This window comes from Hirundo rustica, chromosome 21 (genome assembly GCF_015227805.2).
Source record: "Hirundo rustica isolate bHirRus1 chromosome 21, bHirRus1.pri.v3, whole genome shotgun sequence".
Classification (NCBI taxonomy): Eukaryota; Metazoa; Chordata; class Aves; order Passeriformes; family Hirundinidae; genus Hirundo; species Hirundo rustica.
This window is the reverse complement of record NC_053470.1, coordinates 9,504,907-9,520,717: the sequence shown is the minus strand read 5'-3', so window position 1 is coordinate 9,520,717 and position 15,811 is coordinate 9,504,907. Positions and strand designations below refer to the sequence as shown.

The following is a 15,811-nucleotide window of genomic DNA, read 5'->3' as shown; positions in this document are numbered from 1 at the left end:
CTTTGTCAGGGAAAAACATACTGCGGTATTGGTAGTGCATTGCCATGCACTAGATGAAACTACTAATTTCATGGGTATTTTACTTTATCTCACTTTAGAGCTTAAGCTTGCTTTATGATATTAAAAGGTTAAGAGGTATGCTAACACCAAGTCAGTGCTGGAAAACCTCTGGAGAGGCATCATCCAATTAGTGCAGACTCTCTAGTAACTGTTGCTTTTTATTATAGTACTGCTTTGAAAATCCTGTCCTTTGAAAATGAAGGAGACTAAAGGGCAACCGAGAAGGCCCACATAGATGGCATCTCTCTTTCCCTTTGCTACCTGTCCCTCCATTTAGGATTAATTATTTGTTGCTACATTTATTGTGGAGTTCTGCCTGGAGACCCTAATGGCCTCTATTTGGCTTTTCAGGGTGTGCAGGGGTTGAGGTCTGGCTGCTTGCAGGCAAAAGTGACTCCTGATCTTTCTCAGGAAAGTCTCCAGAATCTATTGCTTTATCTCAAATTCAGAACAAATGGGCTTGGGGTCTTGCAGTGGGTTTTTTTGATTTTATGTTGTGACTTAGTTGCACCCCACCTTCTGGGGGAGGTTCCTGGCCTTCTTGGGATGATCAAACCCTGATCTGTCCATGTGAACCTCGCAAGCTTTAGCCATCACCTTGTATTCTGTATTGCCATAGCACTGGCATCTTGAATATTTGGAACATGGACGTGTGGTGGGTCCCTAGGCTCAGGAGCAGGGGCAGCAGCAAGTGAGGAGCAATGAAGGAGCAAGCAGCTGGTATTTAGTTGGCTTTGTAAATTAACCCTTTCACCTTGGTTCACTATTTACATCATTACCATAAACAGGCAGAGTTTTAGGCACAGGCAGCTGTTTAACACAAAAGCCAAACTTGCTTTTGTTTGTGGGAGCAAGATTTCACCAAACAGGGTTTCTTTAAGGAACACGGTGAAATGTGACCAGCGACAGGCCATGCAATCCACTCTGACCAGCTGCAATGCCACATGGGGTGCAGTCAACGTGGGGTGTCCACTCAGGGCACATGCAGCAGAGTCCCAGAGCACCTGGAGATGCCAGGTCCAGCTAATCTGAGGCTGTTTGCTCCCTCTTGGAGCTCCTGCAGGTCCTGCAGTGCTGTGGTGACGTGGGACCTCAGTGGCAGCTGAGGAGTCTCCTTTGCCTGGGAGCAGAAGATGCCCAGAGTAAAGCTGTGCACAAATATGCTGGTTTTGTAATACAAACTGCAGCCTGGGGGGTTTCTCGCATGGTCTTGTTTCTTGTTTCTTTATGGGGAAGGTGTTGGCTTAAAAGATATCCACCAGAGGGAAAGGAGAGGGTCATGAGGTGGGCTGTGAGGGCATCAGCACTGATAGATGCCTGGGAAGTTGCATGTTTTCATTGCTCTTCTATTTCTTTTGTTCCTCCTATGTGCTGCACCTTTCTGATAAAGCTCTTTCTAATAATGTATTTCCCTCAGACCGTGTTTGCGTGTTGCCACTCCTAAGGTCAGCAGTACCAAGGGGTTGTAGTCTTGCTAGTTGGAAGGCTGTTCAGTGCTATGGGTTTGGTTTTTGTTTTGTTGGTTTGGGGTTTTTTTACAGCTGCATGATTCTGTCCCCTTTTATGCCAAGTAATTACTACTGAGCTCTGCAAAATTCTGTCTTTGCACTGATAACTCAAGGATATGCAGATAGCAGTTGTGGTTGTTCCTCCTACCATTTTTTCTTGATGCCATGATACGATCACCAAGGGGAGTCTGGGCCCTCCCAGCAGTGTTTTCAGTGACATGCAAACTCTGTCATGACTGTCCTTAAGGGAGAACATCTGCTGTTGTCCCTTCACCAGTTAACTCCTCCTTATAGCTTTGCCTTCCTCTTGGGCATGCATTCACATAGCGGCCTTGTTTCCTGTTGTTCTGCGTGATACACCCTCAGGGTTTTGGAAAGATCTGTACCTTCACCAACCTGTTTTTTCTTATGATGCTTCTGTATCCATTTACCATCTCTTCTCATGTTCTATTTTTCTCAAAAGTCCTGCTTTTTCCTCTCTGCTACCTGACCACCCTATTTTGTGCTGTCTCATAGTTCAGACATGAGATCTGATGAGCATTTCCCATCTCTTATCTCCCTGCCCCTTTTTGTTTTCCCTGCAGACTTTTGCAGACTCACTTTGGTTAATTGTGCTTGTGTTTGGCAAGAGCTGCTGGCACAGGCTCTAACACAGCTTCTTGAAGATTCACAGCTTCTTGAAGAACTTACATCTTTCACTTCTCTGGCTGCTTTGTGCTTTTAACTAATTTATCACCTTCACCTCAGAAGAATAGAGCTTGTCATGAAGAGCAAATATCCATGATTTCTTGAGGGATACATCACATCTTGCGTAACAGTATTATAAAAAGATTTGCTTGGTCTTTGCTAATGCTAACCTAAATTTTGAATGGAGTCTGATGTTTATTGATTATCCACATCCTAGTGCTTGCCTGTTGTATGAACTTGGCTCAGCATTCCCCTCTCTCAACATACATAATGTTCTAAATAACATTAATAGTTATTTTTTACAGAATTGTATAAAAAATGCAAAAAAAATATAAGCAGGTATTTTTCATGGTTTTCATCACGTCACATTTTGCCATATTTCTTGCTTTTGTTTCTGAGGTTTTGGTTGTTTGTTTAAAAAAAAAAAAAAAAGCAAAGAGTGAAAACCTGAGAGTTGAGGTCGGTCCTTCCAGGATTAAGTTCTTATATGCAGACTTAGTTATAGAAGGAGAAGTATTGCCATCCATTCTTGCAAGGAGCAGTGTAAGATGTAGAGGGTTTGCTTTTGCCTGGAAGCACATATTTTAAAACAAACAAAATCTGCAATTGATATTTGCTTCCAACATAAGCGGTACAATTTTTGGTACTATACCTGCTCTCAGTGCTGCCAAAAATGCTGTAAATTAATCATCTTAGAGAACAAACTGCTATAAAGAAAAAATAATTAATGTTGACTAATCTTATATGCTGTTTATAACTTTGGTCAAATTCCCAATTAAAAGTATGTTAGTAAATACTTTTTTCTTGCGGAATACCATCAGGTATTAACTTTTTTGTAGAATACTGTAGTACCACTAGAATGATTCTTCTTTCTTCTCCAGTGTCACTGAGAGGCTCAGAAGTTTTCTCTTTAGAAATAGCAAAGCTGAAATCTCTTCCAGGTCCTCTGAATTACATCTATATGGACAACTTCAACAGTTGGCTTGAATTTAAAAAATAAATTGTGAGACTGGTCAGGGACAAAGGCATTTAATGTGCTTTGTTGTGCATTTTATGAGTTTTGTGTGTGTGCTGTAGGACATCCAGCATTAACAGCATTGAGTTCCTGGGGGCAGTAGTAGCATACAAATAATTCTGTGCCAGTATCCTTTGTGTTCATCCGTGCTTATGGTGAATGGGATTAGCCTAAACCTTTCCACTGAGATTTTGAGTTTTGCAATAGATTTAAATGCAGGTAGGTTCAGGCCCTATCACAAGTTGTCTCCTTCCCACTTTGCTGACAACATAACATGTGCTTACTCTTCTGTAAGTCGCTGGCCACATACATATGAAGAAAGTATTCAGAATACAAAACTATTTAGAAAATCTTCTTTAATCAACCGTACTCAGCAAAAGTTTTCTGTGCTTCACTGGAAGAAGAATTGAGCCACATCTAGGTCCAATTTGGAAAAAGGGCTGTTAGATAATATGAAGCCTTTACCTGGCAAATATCCAAGCTGAGCTCAATTTGAGTCACTGTCTAGCAAGTCTTAATGTCTGAAGGTTTGTCAGATGCTAAGGAATATTTTAGAAATTAATCTCTCATGCTTGTCACTTAATACTGCTATCTTCCTAGACCTTCCTTTGCAAACAAGAGGTTTATCTCAGTAATAATAATACAGTGTAATTAACTGGATGAGTTTATTAATTAGCATTATAAAGCTTTTAAATTAAATGTAATGGTGAAATGTCTCCCAAGGTCTAGCCTTGCTGGAGTTTGTTGTATTTTCATACACCAATCTAAACAGATAAGAAGCTGCAAAAAGATTAGTGCAACTGGTGCCTCTCTCTTTCAATCCTGTGATTTGAGTCATCAGCTTTATCTGAATTAACAGGTGGATTTAATCCCGAATTTTACCTTTTGGCATTCCATTTTTGTAGATTTGGGAAGGCAGTCCTATATGGCCCAAATCCCGAGTCTTCATCAGACTGAACATGCATTCCAAACTGTACATAACATTTCAGACCACCCCATGTGTATCTGTGGTGCTGCAAAGAGCCTTCCACTCCTGTAGTTGGTTTCACATTTGTCTTTTTCCCTGGACCCCAACTGCTGTTGGATAATTTCTAACTGACTGTGAGAGGATGGTAAAGCTCTGCTGGCTTGTTCCCTCATCCATTCAAACTAGTTTCTCACCCAAAGGATTACCTGGGCGGAACCCCCTCAGCTCCCCAGCCCTTAGGCTGCTGCTGTGCCCTACTTCTACTCGACCATGCAAGAAGATGGGGCATCAATACATCTACTATTTAAGCTTGGCCTTAGGGCTGCCCTCAGTCTTACCTTTAATCTACCAGCATAGATCCCGTTTGGATATTTTGCTCCATCAGGTGGCCTTAACTTCACTGAGATAATATGATTCCTACACAGAGAAGTGACATCAGGACAGCTAGGACTGTTACTCCACCAGTAGTTATGAACTGGCCAGAATTTATGTGAGGCCTCAGGGGAGAATGTGAAGTTTGAGCTCCTGGTGTGGTGAGCCTGTGTGACGTTGTTCTTCTCTATGTCTCTTGTTTGATGCTTTGACTTAAATTTGATCAACTGTCCTGCAGGTATTTTTAACCTTCTATTCAATTGGAAAATTAGGAAAAAAAGGAGGGTATCTTGGGTTATCTGCCAGCGTAGTACTCTCAGTTCAGAGAAAAGCTTTCTCTTCCTGCTTTACTTGATGAGTCATGTTTCTTGTTAAATGTTGACAACCAATCCTAGAAGTAGTACTTATTAATATCTGTTTATCTGTGATGTTATGTTTATATTGTGTCAAAAAGGTGGTGTTCATATCTGGAAATGGCAGTGGAAAAGGGCAGTACATGGCACTGCTGGAAATGGCTCTGATGGGGAGAATGGTATCAATTACTGCCTGGCAATCACAATACTGGGAATTGTAGAGGACAATATGCTGGCACACCGAGGGTTTAGGCCAGCAGTAGAGGCACGGGTGTGCTTGTACCAGGCACATGGGTGTCCAGGTGTGCGCAAGCCCTGTGCCATCAAAGGTACCTGCACAGCTCTGCTCCATGTTGCTGGCTGCACGCACTTGTTTCCAAGGGGAGAGAGGGGGCTGCTCCCCTGCAAAGCCCATCTCTCCTGCCAGCTTCGTGTTTGGGCCTTGCTACTGCCCCAACAGGAGAGAGTAAGAGGAAACCTCAGGCTGGCGTGGGTGAGGCTGTATGCTGTGCAAGGACGGGGAGTGGAATCCCTGTGTTCCCTGGCCTGAATTGCTTTGCCTGTCGCTGCAGTCACCCTTGGGGCTTGCAGCTTCTCCTGGTCCTGTAAGTTGTGGTTTGGCTGTTGCAGAAGGATGCTGGTGGTGGTCACTGTCCAAACCTCAGCAGGGACTGTTCCTGTTAGCAGCTGCCTACTTCTCCCCAAAGGATACTGCCAATGCAGTGAGAGCAGCTGGCATCCAGAAAAAGGTGTGGATGCAGGCTTTCTTCTAATAAGACTATATAAAAACTCCATTCATAATGCTTGCTAGGAGGTGGGTTTAATATGTTCTTTTTGTCTTGATGGGCTTTCATTTTGTCACTACTTTATGGCTGTTGAGAATATACTGTTTTCCCTGACACTTCAGAGCAATAGCACTATGGAAAAAGGTTTAAAGCCCTAATAATACTGGAAATCTATCCATGAACTTAGTTCTGCAGAAAAGAGAACCAGACAAGCACTCATGGAGGGTGATCTAAACTTGACTACTATTAGTATTTTAAACTGGTGTTTCAGGAATAAATCATTTAGTGAAATTCACATGCCCTGTGTCTTCAGGCATCTTCATTCAAGCAACCCCTGTGAACAATTCTTTTTCTGTGGCTGTATCTGTTTGAGGTTTGCATTCCTACAGGGGATGGGTCTATGCAGCACACCGTAAGAAATAATTTCATGCACCACTGCAGTCTCTTGAAACTATTTTAATGTCCTATTTTGTTGCAACCCTTCTTTGTGGTAACAGGCACAGCTTACAGTCCCTCTTACATGCTGGCCACCTTCTTCCTTTTTTGTTTGCCTTTTTTGTTTGCCTTTTTTGTAGGTTGTTGTTGTTGTTTTGGTTTTAGTGCTTAGCATCTAACTGTTTATATTAGCAGTGCTGCTAATTAATGAGGCCTAGTCTAAATAGGTAATCATTATCTTTTTCCAGGTGGTTAATGGGGGCTCCTATCAGTATCAGCAAGGACTATCCAGGAGTGTTTGTTTACACACATGAAGTTGTCCTCTGGGGTGCTCTAAAAAGAATGCAAAATGACATTTTCCAGTGTCAAAGCCTGTTTTACGTAGGTTAGTCTTCGAATAATGAAAAGTAATTCAAAGGGTCAGTATTTCTGGGGCACACCTAGTTTATTTGTATTCTGTGAATTAACTAAGAATATCACTGCAAGCTCTACTTCTGTGTATCTAATCTTAATTGTTCCTCCTGTATTAATTGAGTTGTTGCTAGTAATGTTTGTTGGTCCAGAATTTCCCCCCCTTATCTCAAATATTTTTATCTTGTCTCTTTTTTTCTGCAGTGAGAGTCTGCTGACTTCTCTTCAAATGTGTGCTGCTCATCACTTTAGGATGCATTAAAAGAATGCTCAAGTGAGACTTCAGCAGTAAGTACTTGACTCCAAAACTGAGTTGCTAAAAAGCCTTCAGCTAAAACTAGTCTTGGAGGCACTTGGCGGGGGTGGGGGGGGCGGCTGGCTGTGAGACAAAGCACCTTTTTCCCAGGCATGGAGCAGCATTTTTCACCAAGGAGCCGTACCTGAAAATTTGTTTTCAAGAAGCAGGTTTTCTAAAGGGAGTATTCATTACCCGGGCTCTCTGCAGTAAAAGAAAATGGATTCTCCTGCCTTTGGAAAAATCATGGCTTCAAGTTGTACATCAGAGTTAAAATATGGTTCTCAGAAGCCTGGTGTGGTGGCTGCCATGAGATATGAAACCACTTAACAAGCATTAGAACATCTTTGTGGGAACTCTTCCACAGGCTTGCAAATGTGACTGGGGTGGGGGTGCTGCAGAGGGGTCTCCGTGGCAGGCGCCGCTTGCTGTGCCTCGCTGGTGGCCAGGCTGGGTGTCCAGCTGTGCCCGCTGGGTTGCTGGGCTCCCAGGGTTGATTTGGGCCCACGGGTGCTGACTGGGCCACCCTGAACCAGCAGAGCCAAATTTGCCGTATGTTTTTATCTGAGGAAATGTATAATGGTGAAGATTGATAGAAGCTTGTGGATGGAGGATTGTCTGCTCAAAACATTCAAAATGCAAACAAACCTGCTTCATTTTGGCTGAGATCAATACTGTAAGGCCAGTTATGTGAGCTGGAAAACGGGGTGAGAAGAAAATATCTGTGTTAACAGTGTTTTTTAGTCTTTGTGGTGAGCTCTCATCTTCAGTGCTGAAACTTTTGTTTGTTTGTGGGAGAAGACATAGAATATCATTGGAAAAGAGCTAACAATTCATAATCAATTAGTGGATTTCATAGTTAGTGTAGCACTAGGGTCATAGCACTTCCCATAAAGGAAAAAAATGTCCAAGATCCGAATAAACTGGGTGAAGAGTACTTAATAAAGTCTGTACTATTCACGTACGGCTCAGCTTTATTGTTACCTTATGTTCCAGTGTAAGGAAAATGCCTGGATGTAACTTGAGTAAGGAGTTGGTGGAGTGTTATCTTTGCTTTAAGTCTAGTGAGAAACGTTTTTCTTACTAGAAAGAGTGGCCAGTTCACTGTTTTTCTCCATCACTAGAGGGCTCAAATCACTTTCAGAATGTTGTGCGTCTGAGCCAACTTTGGTGTTTAAGCAGTCTTTCCTCTTAGTGTGACTCAGGTACAGAGGGAGAGGCATTTCAGTTCTTCATGGGCTGAAGCATTGCTACACTTCTGAATTGCCTTTTCTCCTGCTGTTAGGAAGTCCTAGACACACAGCTGAGGACAGGGCTCTGTTCTGCCCTGTGGCATTTCTGTGTTCATATTTTTTTGAATTTGCTATGATCTCTAAATCTCTTGCATTCTGAAAGGATATTTTGAGGTGTCTTTGAAAATATATTTTAAAGCTAGCAGATGTGTAAGCATATCAGAACCTTTAAATCTCTGGACAGTACCAAGTTTATACAATTCAGTCAAGATTAGGAAGCATTTCTTAGCTGAGAGGGCAATCAAGAACTGAAACAGGTTTGCTAGAGAGGAGGTTGATTCTCCAAGCCTGTCAGTGTTTGAGAGGCATTTGGACCATGCTTTGGCTTTTGGTCAGACTGGAGGATCGCCATAGGTCTCTTGCATCTGCAACAGTCTGTTCTGCTCTAAAATGTGAGATGCCACCCTGGTACACGTCAGAATGAGCCATTAGTGATGAGACAGGTTTTCACAGGTCCACCAGAGCATTGTGTTGAGGGACTGTACTCGGAAAGGCAGCATCCTTGTCCCTTCACCTGCAGCATGTGCTGGGGGCTTCTGAGAGCTTGAGTGAGCTGCCAAATGACCAAGGGGGAGAAGAAAATAAGAGTGGTCTCAATCTAGCTCTGCTTCCACGGAGACAACGCTTACACTTTATTTTTGAAATATGAACAGGAATGAGCCCTCAGGAAAAGTATCATAGATATGGTTCAGGTCCTTTCTCTTGGAGTCCTAGTGCTCGAAAAAGAAAAGAAGGGGTAATTGACACAAATTCCTTTGACAGTTTCTTTATATGAATTCTTAGACTGTGGCTGTGACAGTAATGGAATAATGAATGGAGCATGGGAGCCCGTGTGACTGCTCCAGACTTTATTCAGGCTCTCTTAAACCATGACTTTCAGAGTCTGCACCCAAGCCTGACTTGTGGTAGTTTCTACTGAATGTGTAGGCTTACATAGCCTACTCTCTAGCAAAACAAACTCCTAAAGAAGCCTAAAATCTTGATGGCTGCATCACTGTCAAACCTCTCATGTTCTTAGGCATTGAATCTAAATAAAATTGAATTAATCAGTGACTGTTACAAATGTCTTTAGTACTTTCATATAATGTGAGTAACAGTTGAATGTGTCATAAATGATACCTAGGTATTCTGCCGCGTGGCTGAATTAAATTAGTAGTTTTGTATTTGTCTCATGTAAGTTCCCGGCTTATTTCACATCTGGAGTATTGTTGAACCCAAGTCAAAATTATTTTTATTTTTCATAATAATCCCATTGGCCAGAAAGCATGAAGTATTTTGGGGATATCTTGGAGGAAAATGAAGACGTGCTGTTAACCAAAAAGACCAAAGCGCAAACAGTGCTCTGTCAGTGGTGAAGCTGGTCTAAAATTGCGAGTGAGGAATATTTCCAAGCTTGGAGTGATTGCCAGTTGTAGCACTAGCAAGTGAAAAGAAAATTCAACAAATCATTTATTTCTCATTGCTGTAGCTTTGTTGTGCGGTTTCGAGTAGCTAAGTGCAGCTCATGTTTAGCCACGGGAGGTGTGCCAGTGTGGGAAGGGCTGGTTCTCATGGTGTGCCAGTCCCACAGTACATTCACAGGTAAAATTGCAAAAAGCTGTCTGCCCATGGATCAGAGTTTGAAGGTGTGTATTTTGCAGTCCTGTACAAATGTCACATTCTGCCTCTCAAAGAGATTGTGGTGGCCATTTCATTTTGTTGTACAAAAGATGCAGATGGGTGTTATTTTTGTCCTATACACTAGATTCTGGAAGGCCCTTTGAAGAACAACTTCCCAGTAAGAGCTGGCCAGTACCTTGCCATGAATTAATTTGGAATTACGACCTGATTTTTTGAGAATATTACCCTACAGTTACAGACTTTTTAGTTGTTCTTGGTGCTTTCTAGAACATCTAGAGATGCAATTTCAGTTATTCATTTTCTCTGATAACACCAGTAAATGGATTGCAAGGGTTTTCCACCACTGCAGGTTTTCACAAAACGTATTTCATCTTGGTTTTGACATAGGAGTGCTTAACAAAATACAGGTATCCGTATTTTCTTCTAACTCTAAGGAAGAGAATTTCCTTTATTTTGCAGAGTCAGAGAGGCTGTGTCTTAAAATATTTTTCTATCGTTCTGTCGTTAGGGATGTGTTGTCAATGATTGTAGGAGGCTTCATAGCCTGAGCAGTTTTTAGCTCTGTCATGATGCTTTTTGTTTTGCTTTTGCTCTTTCAATTGAAGCCACTGAAACATGTCTTATCTTGTTTTCTGCACAAATTAAGATGATGGGTTTTTCTGAAGTTGCACTTTTTATTAAAGTGACAGTCAAGTAGGGAATATTTTGTTCAATGATTTTATATTATGATGCACAGGAAATTTTACAGTGAGACATTTGATAATTTTGTCTGCTGCTAAGGCTGGAATTGAGATGTTGAGAATAGTCCTTCCGTGCACCCTCCTACCAGCTGTTATTCCCTTCTACTAGCAGGAAGCAGCGCTCAACATTTTTTGAAAATTTGCTATCACTCAGGTGCTGATTCACACTACTGCTTATTCCAATAATTTTTTTCCTGGTATTTTTAAAAAGTCTTTTAAAGTTACTATCATACCATTCATATGTAGTTAAAAGCCTTGTTTTTTATTTCTGAATATAATCACCCTGTGCTGATTTGAATAAATTATGCCAGAGTGTTCAGACAAGAGCCAAAGCTGGCCAAAGACTTCTGAATGCAGATAAATTTATTTTGTTAAACCAGAGAGTGGAGGGATGGATCTCTGACTCAGATCCTCTCTCTGCTGACAAACTGCGAGCTTGCAGCTGTGAAAGTGCTATGAGAGGGAAAAATTAAGGCCAAAGTCATCATGCCTGTGGACCCTTGCCAGAATTTCTGAGGATAATCTACTAAGATAATGTCAAAGCTTTACCTCAGAAAGTGAGAGGAGAAGGATTGCTGAAAGATGAAACTTCAAGGGTATCAGCATGGTCATGTATGATGCAAGTATACTTATCATTTAATTGCTTTACTCCATTCAACCTCACCCTTTCTTGATCTCCTGTTAATCATTATTTGGAATGAGAATTAGCCCTTAAGCAAAGAGTGCCCCAAATCTGTCTTGCTTCTTTATGTGTAGCAATGACCTTGTGTTGAACAGAAAAAAACTAAAAAAACCCAACAAAACTGAACAAAAAAAAAACCCCAACAGACCACAAAAAAACCTATCTCTCTAGATTTATAATAAAACTTCTCTTAATTTTGTTCGAAAATTGCAGCTGAAAAAGAATCTTAGCATTTATTCATATTCTAAATCAACCGATTCTATATTTGAAGGGACCCAGGATTCTATAAAGTTGTGATCTTCTGAAAGCCTAGTGGCAACCTTTATTTAAAAATAAAGTCCAGATCTCATTTTCTGAAAGAGATCTAGACATCTATTGTCTCCAGTCTTTGAAGGGAATCAAGTTTGTAAGCATCACTTTTCAAACTGGGAGTTGGCATCCAGGGCAGTGATATATCTGGAAAATTTGACTCCCAAAATCTTGTGACAGAACCCAAGTCTCTGCCCTGGAGCTTTTTGAACTGGCCTGTAAAACGGCAACAGGAGTAAAGGACAGCGATCAGGGAGCTGTCTGTGGGACACTTAGCAGGTGAGGTAGCTCTGCAATGTCCCTCTGGCCTGGGTCATTTTGTTTCCAGAGAAGGTGTGGATGTGAGGGTGAGGAGATGTCGGGTGGTCCGGAGTCCTTTGGAGGAGGCCAGCACAGGTGCGTGGGCGCTGGGCTTGCAGCTTGCACTGTCGTGGTAACTCTTCACCATTAAGCCAACGGGTGCTGCTTGGTGCCCGCTTCAGAGAGGCAATCCTGCTCCTCTTAGTAGCATGCCATTTTCTTCCCTGAACTGAACAGGATTTGTAAGCCCTTAATGTTTACATTTTTTTGTCTAAAATTAATGAGGACCCTCCCTTTAAAAATCTCATTAAAGTTTGTTTTTGGCAGGTTGCCTCCCAGAGTCTTGACAGCACTTTGAGTGCTGATGATCTGATCGAAGTGTCTTCTCATTCCCTCCTCCTTCCCCATCTGTTTGTATCCACCTCTTGTGTTACAGAAATAAATTGTTTGGGGTTAGAACTGGTTTTTCTCTTTTTTGCTTGGTGCAGTGCTCTCTGGTGCACAACGTCTCTGCAGTATGACTTAGCCTCTGCTGGTGGCTGCTGCACCCCCCCTCAGCCAAGGCAGTTCCTTGAGCAGCAGGCTGCTGCTGCAGCACACCCCAGTGTGAGTGATGGCCACGCTTCCCTGCCTGCCTGCAGCCCGCATCTCAGAGCATCCGCTCACAGCAGTGGCTCTGGCAACCTGCTCAGAGGCTGAGGCTGAGGCAGAGGGAGGGCTGAGAGGGTGAAAGAAGGTGTGCAAGATCAGAGTCTGTGGAACTTGTAGGGAAAAATGAGGTCTGGTCCCTCCTCTTCAGTACAATCTGCACTGCTGCCAAATCACAAAGTGGGGAGTGTTGAGAAGCTTGTGCACAGTAAATATGAAAATGTAGCTGTATTTAAAGAAATTCCAACATATGTCCTAAAAGGCTGCTGTCTGCTGATTTACCATGATCTGAGATGTTAGAAGGAACAAAGCAAGGAAACTGGAGGCTCAGACGACCGACACAAGCAAATGCTGTAGTTATGTGCTTTTGAATATGTTAAAGTTAAGATTCATTTAAACAGAGCTTTAGGGCTCGCAGCCGCCAAATGAAAATGCTTCTTTTAACAAACAAGGAGTAATAGAGCCAAATGCAAGTAAGATAAAATACGAATCAGTGGTTCTTCTATAGCCCTTTATTAAGCATTTGTCTGTAAGCAACTTTACAGCAGTCTGCATAGTCATGTCTATACAGTAGATTCTTAGAAATTAGGGAGGTTGTTGTTTTTTAGGACTATCAAAGAACTTTTGTAGTCATATAGCTTTGCTGAACAAGTTATTAATCATCTTAAAAATAACTGGGGGAAGATAACATAATGAAGGACATTTTTGTTTTATCAGCCAGCAGTTATAAGTAAAAGGCAAAAATGGTGCTTCTATCTAGTTTTGTTTAAAACAGCAGGAATGAAGAAAGAATTATCAGGATGTGAAATGGATTAACTCATGGCAAGAAAATTCCTTTCATCTTGAGTTTGGCTGCTGACTGTCAATAACTGCAATTAATGCTACAGGAAACAAAGCAGAAATGTTAAATATAATGATATTTAAAGAAAAGTAATGAGCAGTTTATTAAGGGAAAGTGGTTTGAACTCTGTGAGGTTTGCAAATGGAGGTTCAGAAGCATTTTAAGACACTTTTGACTCATCTAAATCACCACAAGACTAAATTGAAACATATCCTGTAAATGAAATCTGGTCTCTGTATTATCTTCTCTAGTGGATTAAAATATTCCTAATTTTTAAAAAGGACTCAAATGTCCTGTTTGCTAAATTCTGTATTTACAGAAGTTGCTACATTAACAACTTTCCTGTGTGAATACAGTGAAATAGATGCTTCTTTGGCAGTGCGTGTTCCATTAAGAATGAAATTGAGCTGTGTGTTGCTTTAGCTTTCTTTTCTGTCCCATAGCTTTGTCCATTTCCAGATTTAATTGTAACTCTGACAGTGCTCAGTGCTGCTTCTGGCTGGAAGTACAGAACCAGGCTGAGAGCAGGGAGTGTGTGACAGCTCAGTTCAGCCCCAGTTTTGGTCAGTGGTGTGCCATTAGCCTGGACCACGTAATAGAGTGTGTTTCTAATACTGTTTGTACTGCCGTGTTCATATTGACTCAAATGCTGCTTCTTACCAATTCGAGTACAGCAGCGTGTGGAGATAGAGGAAGAAATGTTTCACGGAGCAGATTATCAAAACCTGAGAGGAGAAAGTAGTTTTCCTGATGACTTGATCCTGCAGTGTATGTCACAAAGAGTGTCAGAGAGCTCCTAAGCAAATAGATGCAAGGTTCTGGATGACATAGCCTAAATAAAGTCTGTCTGGACTGATGTTCTCTTGAATGTGAAACCATCTGTTATGAAGGGAAGTACAGCAAATGGGCAAATACTCTTAGTAGGGATTGGAGATTGTTTCAGTTGTAACTGGGTATATAAGATGGTAAAAAGCAGTGGCTGATTTTTGTGCTGTCACTAAGTACACTCTCTACAACTGCAGTGAGGTCGGGATTATAGGATAAATGCAGCTGGCTCCAGTCTGTGGAAATGGGATTTCTAATGTTTTCCTGCACTGAGGTATGGAGCTCCGGTGGACTTCCCCAGTCTGGAACATTGCATGTGTGTGTGTGTTGGGTCTGGGCTTGATCCATGTTGAGCAACTAACTCCTGGTGGCTGGGGCTGAGTGTGGAGGTGCAGAGAAACTGAATAAAGTTCAGGAAGAATATGCTAGTTAGACATCCTTCTACTACACCAAATTTGGCCTTATATAACACGATGTTAGATAAAGAATTTAAACTTATTAGTGGAGGAGTAATTTGACAGAGTGTCCCAAACTGTGACTGCCTGCATTTTTTGTCTTATTTTGATAAATCCTGTGTAGTATCTCTGCTTCCTATAACAGCCATAAATTAAGAATTGCAATAATATTTACCTAGTCTTTCAGAGGAATTAATGTTTTCTTAGCAGAAACAGTGAGAGAGTACAGAACTGTTTTTCCATATTGGCTGAAATAACGCATGAATGTGTTTCCCTTCTTCATTTCAAAACAAAATGGACACATCAAAAAGAATTTCCCCATCCTGAATCTCAATGTTTGTTTGCTTTGGTGGGTTTTTTGGGGGTTATTGTTTGTTTGTTTGTTTTGTTTTTATGAAAGCAGAGTAAAGTTCACAAACTGGACTATTGTAGGTTTTGAAGTGTGAGAAAATAGTATATAATATAAAAACTGTTCAAAACTCAGTTAAAATATTATCTTCAAGTTTCATACTTCTCTTTTGTTCTGAAGGAGATTTGTAGGAACTCTGCAGTCTTCTCAGGCTTAAAAGATTGCTTTTCAGTAATCTATATTGGGAGATTAGTCAGTGAACACACAATTTTCCATAATCATCAGAGACAAGAGTTTTATGATAGTGGCCTCAGACTCCCCTGGGTCACTCAAATCTTAAATTAACTTCTGCTGATTTGATAGTTGGGTTTTCTTTAATCTTCAGAATGGTTAAGAACACCATAAGGCTAGCTAGCAGGAATTTTCTCTTGTCTATTGAATCTCACTTACAAGGATTAATGAAGAGGAAATGGAAGCTTTTATTGTAGAAACTGAGTGAATCTTATGGCCTCTATAGCAAACTGTTTGTTGATTTAGCAGAAATTGTGTTTCACTAGCAGGGTAATTCATCAGCATCAGACACCAGTAGTACTGTATGTGCTGAAATCAATTTTGTGTGAGGTTCAGAGCACGCCAGAAATCTTATGCTTTAGGAGATTTTTCTGGGTATGACAGAGAAGGATCAAGTGATTACCCTAAACTGAAGAAAACAAGTGTGCTAAGACATGTCAAACTTCATCAATCAAAGCTATTTAACAAAAACAAAAAATGCATTGACCATTTGAATTCATGTTGGCCAAAGTACTTCCATTTTCTGAAAAACTGCTTGGGGAAATGTTTATAACATTGAACTTCTCAGACA

At 41.2% G+C, this 15,811-nt stretch overlaps 1 long non-coding RNA gene across 1 annotated transcript in view; it reads left to right on the top strand.

The window, feature by feature from the left end:
- The window catches only part of LOC120762090 (uncharacterized), a 154,726-nt gene that overhangs the window by 83,429 nt on the left and 55,486 nt on the right, over positions 1 to 15,811 (top strand). The window contains exon 2 of the long non-coding RNA XR_005703816.2: positions 6,798 to 6,881. This is a non-coding gene — a long non-coding RNA (uncharacterized LOC120762090). The remainder of the gene's footprint in view (positions 1 to 6,797; positions 6,882 to 15,811) is intronic.